Below are 6,276 nucleotides of genomic sequence, written 5' to 3'. Positions count from 1 at the left end.
GTCGAAACACGCCCAGCGAGCGACCCGTGAGCGAGTTGTATACAACGCCGGGCGGTGTGGGTGCATCGTTGCTCGCCCCCCACCCGCGTGTTAGAGCGGCCGGTCTTGTCATCCCTTTTGCCCATTGGGTGGGGTGAGATGTCGGGATCAACTTCTTCGATGCAAAGCGAACAAACCCCGACGCTGGCGGAAATTAGCCTCCGTGCGCCACGACTGCGGTTGGCCTAAATTCGAGTCCTCGGCGACATAATCATCGCGACGATCGGTGGTAATCTTGTAAGTAACCTCGTTCGTAGTCGCGCATTCTTCGATCGAGACCCTTAAACCCTTTCGGCATCACATTGCGACCCGGTGTCAAAGGATTACCCGCTAAGTTTAAGCATATCAATAAGCGGAGGAAAAGAAACTTACAAGGATTCCCCTAGTAACAATGACGAACCGGAAAAGCCCGGCTTGAGAACCGGCGCCACCGGCGTCAATTGTAGTCTGGAGAAGTGTCTCGGCGGACCAGGGCCCCTAAGTCCTCGGAAAGGGGCGCGGAGAGGGTGAGAGCCCGTCGTGCGGACCTGTCGCACCATGAGGCGCCGTCTCACGAGTTGAGTTGTTTGGGAATGCAGACCCTAATCGGGCGGTAAATTCCGCCCAAGGCTAAATCTGGCGAGACCGATAGCAAACAAGTCTGCGAGGGAAAGATGAAAAGGACTTTGAAAAGAGAGTCAAAGAGTGCTTGAAATTGTCGGGAGGGAAGTGGATGGGGCCGGCGATGCACCCCAGTCGGATGTGGAACGGCGAGCCGGCCCACCGTCGGCTTCAGTCGTGGACCGACGAGGGTGGGCGGCGGCCCAAGCTCGGGAATTTGATACGCTGTGGAGACGTCATCGCTCGATCGTGGGATCCAAAGCCGCGCGTCTCGGAGTGCTTCGCACTGCGTGTTCTCAGGCGTCGACCTCGGGCTCCCAATTTAGCCGTCTTGAAACACGGACCAAGGAGTCTCGACATGTGCGAGTCAGCGGGCTAGAAAACTCGTAAGGCGCCTGAAGCTGATTGGTGGGATCCTCACGAGTGCAACGCCGACCAACCTTGATCTTCCGAGAAGGGTTCGTGAGAGCATGCTGTCGGGACCCGAAAGATGGTGAACTATGCTCGGCGGGCGAAGCCATAGGAAACTCTGGTGGAGGCCATGGCGATCTTGACATGCAAATCGTTAAATCGACTTGGGTATAGGAGCGAAAGACTAATCGAGCCGTCTAGTGTCATGGGTTGCGAAGGAAACTTGCAACCATGACGGACTTAGCGATTTATCGCTTTTGAGGGAGGTCATTCGGCCCAATCGACCGGGTCCAAAGTCTTGGAGAGATTGAAAGCCTATCTCCGGAGCTTGGCAAATATGGAAAGTAATCGTAAAACATATGCTTGGCAAATATGGAAGGGGATCTTCAAAGATATGCGATCCTAGACTTTAATGTAATCTTTAAAAGATATGATTATGTAATCTTAGAGATTTGATATCTTGATAGCTTTAGATCTTAGCCATTGATGTATTTCGATCTGTACCGTTGATGTTGGGAAGGCTCAACTATAAATAGAGGCCTCTCCCCCTTATTGTATTCATTGAGTGATTAATAGAATTTTGAGAGCATTCACTCAAACTTTTCTCTCAAGTGTTCATATTTTTCTGTGGCTTTTGTTCATCTTTTGAGATCGTTCTTACTTCGTTCTTCTGCTGTTCTTCGTGCGCTCTTGAGAGGAGTTCCGTTGAATCCTCAATTGTTGTGGGATAGGCTGCTTAGGCATTTTTGAGCGAAGGAACGCTTGAGGCCGCACGGATTGCTTGGGAAAAATCTAAGTCCGTGACACTAGTAGCTGGTTCCCTCCGAAGTTTCCCTCAGGATAGCTGGAGCCCTTAGCGAGTTCTATCAGCTAAAGCCAATGATTAGAGGCATCGAGGTATGGCGCCTCAACCTATTCTCAAACTTTAAATAGGTAGGACGGTCTTGCGCCGTTGAGCAGCCGCCACGGAATCGAGAGCTCAAGTGGGCCATTTTGGTAGCGTAGGCGCGATCGGGATGAAGCGAAGCCGGGTTACGATGCCCAGCTGCGTGCTAACCTAGAACCCACAAAGGGTGTTGGTCGATTAAGGCAAGCGGGGCGGTGGTCATAGAAGTCGAAATCCGCTAAGGAATGTGTAACAACTCACTGCCGAATCAACTAGCCCCAAAATGGATGGCGCTTAAGCGCGACCTATACCAGTCGTCGGGGTAAGAGCCAGCCCCGATGAGTAGGAAGGCGCATGGTCGCCAATAAAACACAGGGCTTGAGCCCGGGCGGAGCGTCGGTCTGTGCAGATCTTGGTGGTAGTAGCAAATATTGAAATGAGAACTTTGAAGGTCAAGAGGGGAAAGGTTCCATGTGAGCGGCACTTGCACATGGGTTAGTCGATCCTAAGAGACGGGAAGCCCGTCCGATAAGCGCGTTCAGTAATGAGCTTCAAAGGAATCGGGTTAAAATTTCGAACCGGACGCAATGATCGACGACAACATTAGGGAGTCCGTGAAGCGTCGATGGGGGCCTCGGGAAGAGTTATCTTTTCTATTTAACTACCGCCCACCTTGGAAGCGGCTCGGCCAGAGGTAGGGTCCAATGGTAGGAAGAGCACCGACGTCGCGTGGTGTCGGTGCGCCCGGCGACCTTAAAAATCCAGAGGACCGAAAAGTGCGTCCGCGCCGATCGTACTCATAAGCGCATCAAGTCTCCAAGGTGAGCGACCTACGGTCAATGGAACAATGTAGGCAAGGGAAGTCGGCAAATGGATTCAGTAACCTCGGAAAAAGGATTGGCTTTGAGGGTTAGGCACGGGGTCCCAATCCGAACCGTGCTTTCGCCGGCAGCTTTCGAATCGCCTCCTCATGGCGAGAGCGGGTCGCCGCGTGTTGGCCGGGAGACGATGGAACGGCTCCTTCGGGGCCTTCTCCAGCGATTTAAGTCGACTCGAGCGGAATGCGGACAAGGGAATCCGATTGTTTAATTAAAACAAAGCATTGCGATGGTCCTGCGGATGCTCACGCAATGTGATTTCGCCGATGCTCAATGTCGAAGTGAAGAAATTCAACCAGCGCCGGTAAACGACGGAGTAACTATGACTCTCTTAAGGTAGCCAAATGCCTCGTCATCTAATTAGTGACGCGCATGAATGGATTAACGAGATTCCCACCGTCACATCTACTATCCGGTGAAACCATAGCCAAGGGAGCGGGCTTGGCGTAATCGGCGAGGAAAGAAGACCTGTTGAGCTTGACTCTAGTCCGACTTTGTGAAATGACTTGAGAGGTGTAGGATAAGTGGGAGCTCTCGTGCGAAATTGAAATACCACTACTTTTAACGTTATTTTACTTATTCCATGAATCGGAGGCGAGGGCGGCCCTCTTTTGGACCAGGGGTAGACATTGTCGGTGAGGAGTTTGGTCAAGGCGGCACATCCGTTAAAAGATAACGCAGTGTTCTAAGATGAGCTCAACGAGAAGTAAATCTCGTGTGGAACAAAAGGGTAAAAGCTCGTTTGATTACGATTTCGATCTGAATCTGAACCGTGAAAGCGTGGCCTATCGATCCTTTAGACCTTGAATTTGAAGCTAGAGGTGTTAGAAAAGTTACCACAGGATAAGCGGCTTGTGGCGATAGCGTTCATAGCGACGTTGCTTTTTGATCCTTCGATGTCGGCTCTTCCTATCATTGTGAAGCGAAATTCACCAAGTGTTGGATTGTTCACCCACCAAAGAGGGAGCGTGAGTCGGTTTAGACCGTCGTGAGACAAAGTTAGTTTACCCTCTTGATGGCCACGCCGCAATAGTAATTCAACCTAGTACGAGAGGAACCGTTGATTCTCACAATTGGTCATCGCGCTTGGTTGAAAAGCCGATGGCATAAAGCTACCGTCTTGTTGGATTATGGTGAACGCCTCTAAGTCGAATCTGGGCTAGAAGCGACGACGCTTGCGTCGCTCGATTGTCGACCCGTAGTAGGGGCCTTTGGCCCCAAGGGCACGTGTCGTCGAGGTGCGATGATCATGGTGACAAGTCGCGGACGCCTCCTGGAGCTTAATTCCCACCGGCGACGGGTAGAATCCTTGCGAGACGACTTAAATACTGTGACGGGGTATTGAAAGTGGCAGAGTGGCCTTGCTGCCACGATCCACTGAGATTTAGCCCTTTGTCGCTTCGATTCGTCCCTCCCCCCATCCTTCCGATCTCCCCTTGTTCTTTTTGCACGTCCCGACCTTGGGGTCCCCAAGTGGGGGACTTAGTGTAAGGAGTTAGTTAAACACTTGGCCTTGCCGCCTCGGGAATATACAGCTGTGGGCCGTGGTGGTGCGAGTGCGAGCTTCCAACTGTTGGTGGTCCGGGCACTTGTTTAATTTTCTGCCGTGTCATGTCGTGTCATACTTCATTCGGCCTCTTGTATTTATTTTGGGCGAACAGAAAAAATTTCTAAGTTAGACACTTGACCGTACCGCCCCCTCGGGAAACATGGCACAACGGGGGCCGCGGTGGTGTGGGTGCGAGCTCCCAACTGTTGGTGGTCCGGGCACTTGTTTAATTTTCTACCATGCCATCATGCCATATTTCATTCGGCTTCTTGTTTTTCTTTTGGGCCAACAGGAAAAATTTTCAATTAAAAATACTAAGTGTAAGTGGCGTAAAAAAAAACTGCCCCCATTTCAGGCATGTACGGGAGCCTCGGGCAACATCCCGTGGTGCGGGTCATCGGGCATCGGGTAACATCGGCACCTTGGTGCCTCAGATGTCTTGAGGCGTTGGGTGAAAAAGGTGTCCTGTTTGGACATCCAAACTCCATCCTGTTTGGACACATGAATGTCATTGGTAGCACATTGACCAAGTTTTTTAGCTCTTTAGGGGGAACGATATTGAGCACCGGGGGTTATCCGGGCCTCGCCTCGCCCATCGCATACCCGCACGTCGGTGCCCCTCCACCACCGGTTAGGTTCCCGGAGGTGCTCCGACGATCTATTCCGGCGATGATCCGGCGAGCCATTCCGGGATATACAAAACAGCACAATGAGTCCCTCCCCAATCTCAAAAGGTAGAATTCGGATACCGTTACTTGTTCGGTACCCAATAATGAATGAATCGTCCCAAAGGTAGAATTCAGATACCGTTGCATGCATGTTCGGTATCCGTCCCAATAATGAATGAATCGTCCCTGTCCCTTCCCTTTTGCAAGAAGAGCCTCCGGCACCTTTGGCCCCCGGTCGTGCGATGTGCCATCCCGTGGTGCGGGGCCATCAGGCGCCACCGGCCCCTTCGATGTGTCGGAGCATCGGGCAGCATCGGCACCTTGGTGCATCAGATGTGCGGGAGGGTCGAGCACCAAAGCTAATTTTGGGCCCCCGTTGGTGCAGAAGCGTCGGCACCATAAAGTGTCCCTGTTTCATACACATGAATGTCGCCTGGTAGCGTCGCCTGGTAGCAGTAGCACGGTAGCAGAGTAGCAAGCGTAGCGTGTTTTGGTTTTTTTCTCCAAGATTTTGGCGATTCTGTTTCTTTGTTTTTCGTTGTGTGTCTGCCTTATTCGTTTTGAATATTATGGCAGTTTATGTGGGTTATGGTGTTTTGTTTTGATTTTGAGGATTACTTTTCGTTTTTTCTATTTGGGTTTTTCCGTTCGGTGGTCGTACGGTGCCTTATTGTGATGCGAGAAGGTCTGACGGTTCTCCTGGACGGACAAGATGTTTCTTGCAGCGTTTTTTGCTTCGTGTCCTGCGGTGGTTTCCTCCTGATTTATTTTCTTTGGTTCCTTTTATATTATTTGGTTTCCTGTTTTTTCTTGTTTTATTTTCTGCATGGTTCTACGTGGTTTTTGTGTTTGAGGGTCCCACGGTGGCTGGGTTCTTTTTTCTTTTTTGAATTTCCTATGTTCTTTAGTTTTGTTTCTGCATGAAAGCTGGTTTTCATTTTCTATCGGCAAAGGGCAGGTTTTTTGCATGTAGGGCTTACGAGTTGTATTTTATGTACAGTAATTCATTTTCGTTCGATCTATTTTTTCTTGGTTTTTCTGCTGGCTTTCTTGGTCTTCCTGCTGGGTGTTCATTTCCCTTTTCGTGGCTGCTTCTTGGCTCGTTGAGGCCTTGGTGGTTTCTCTCGAAATCGATTGGTGGCGGTGGTTTTGTTTGGGGAGGTTTTTCTGGCCTGAGTTCATTGTCTGGTCTTTATTCTGTTCGGTCTATCTCTGTTTGGTTGCTGGTTATGTGCGCTGGGGGCC

General features: G+C 50.7%; 1 pseudogene; it reads left to right on the top strand.

The window, feature by feature from the left end:
• The first annotated feature begins 344 nt into the window (after positions 1 to 344).
• On the top strand, positions 345 to 4,223 carry LOC128295760 (28S ribosomal RNA; annotated as a pseudogene).
• The last annotated feature ends 2,053 nt before the right edge of the window (positions 4,224 to 6,276 follow it).

This window comes from Gossypium arboreum, chromosome 7 (assembly GCF_025698485.1).
Source record: "Gossypium arboreum isolate Shixiya-1 chromosome 7, ASM2569848v2, whole genome shotgun sequence".
NCBI lineage: Eukaryota > Viridiplantae > Streptophyta > Magnoliopsida > Malvales > Malvaceae > Gossypium > Gossypium arboreum.
Note: the sequence above shows the minus strand (reverse complement) of the source record. Positions and strands in the feature narration are given on the sequence as shown.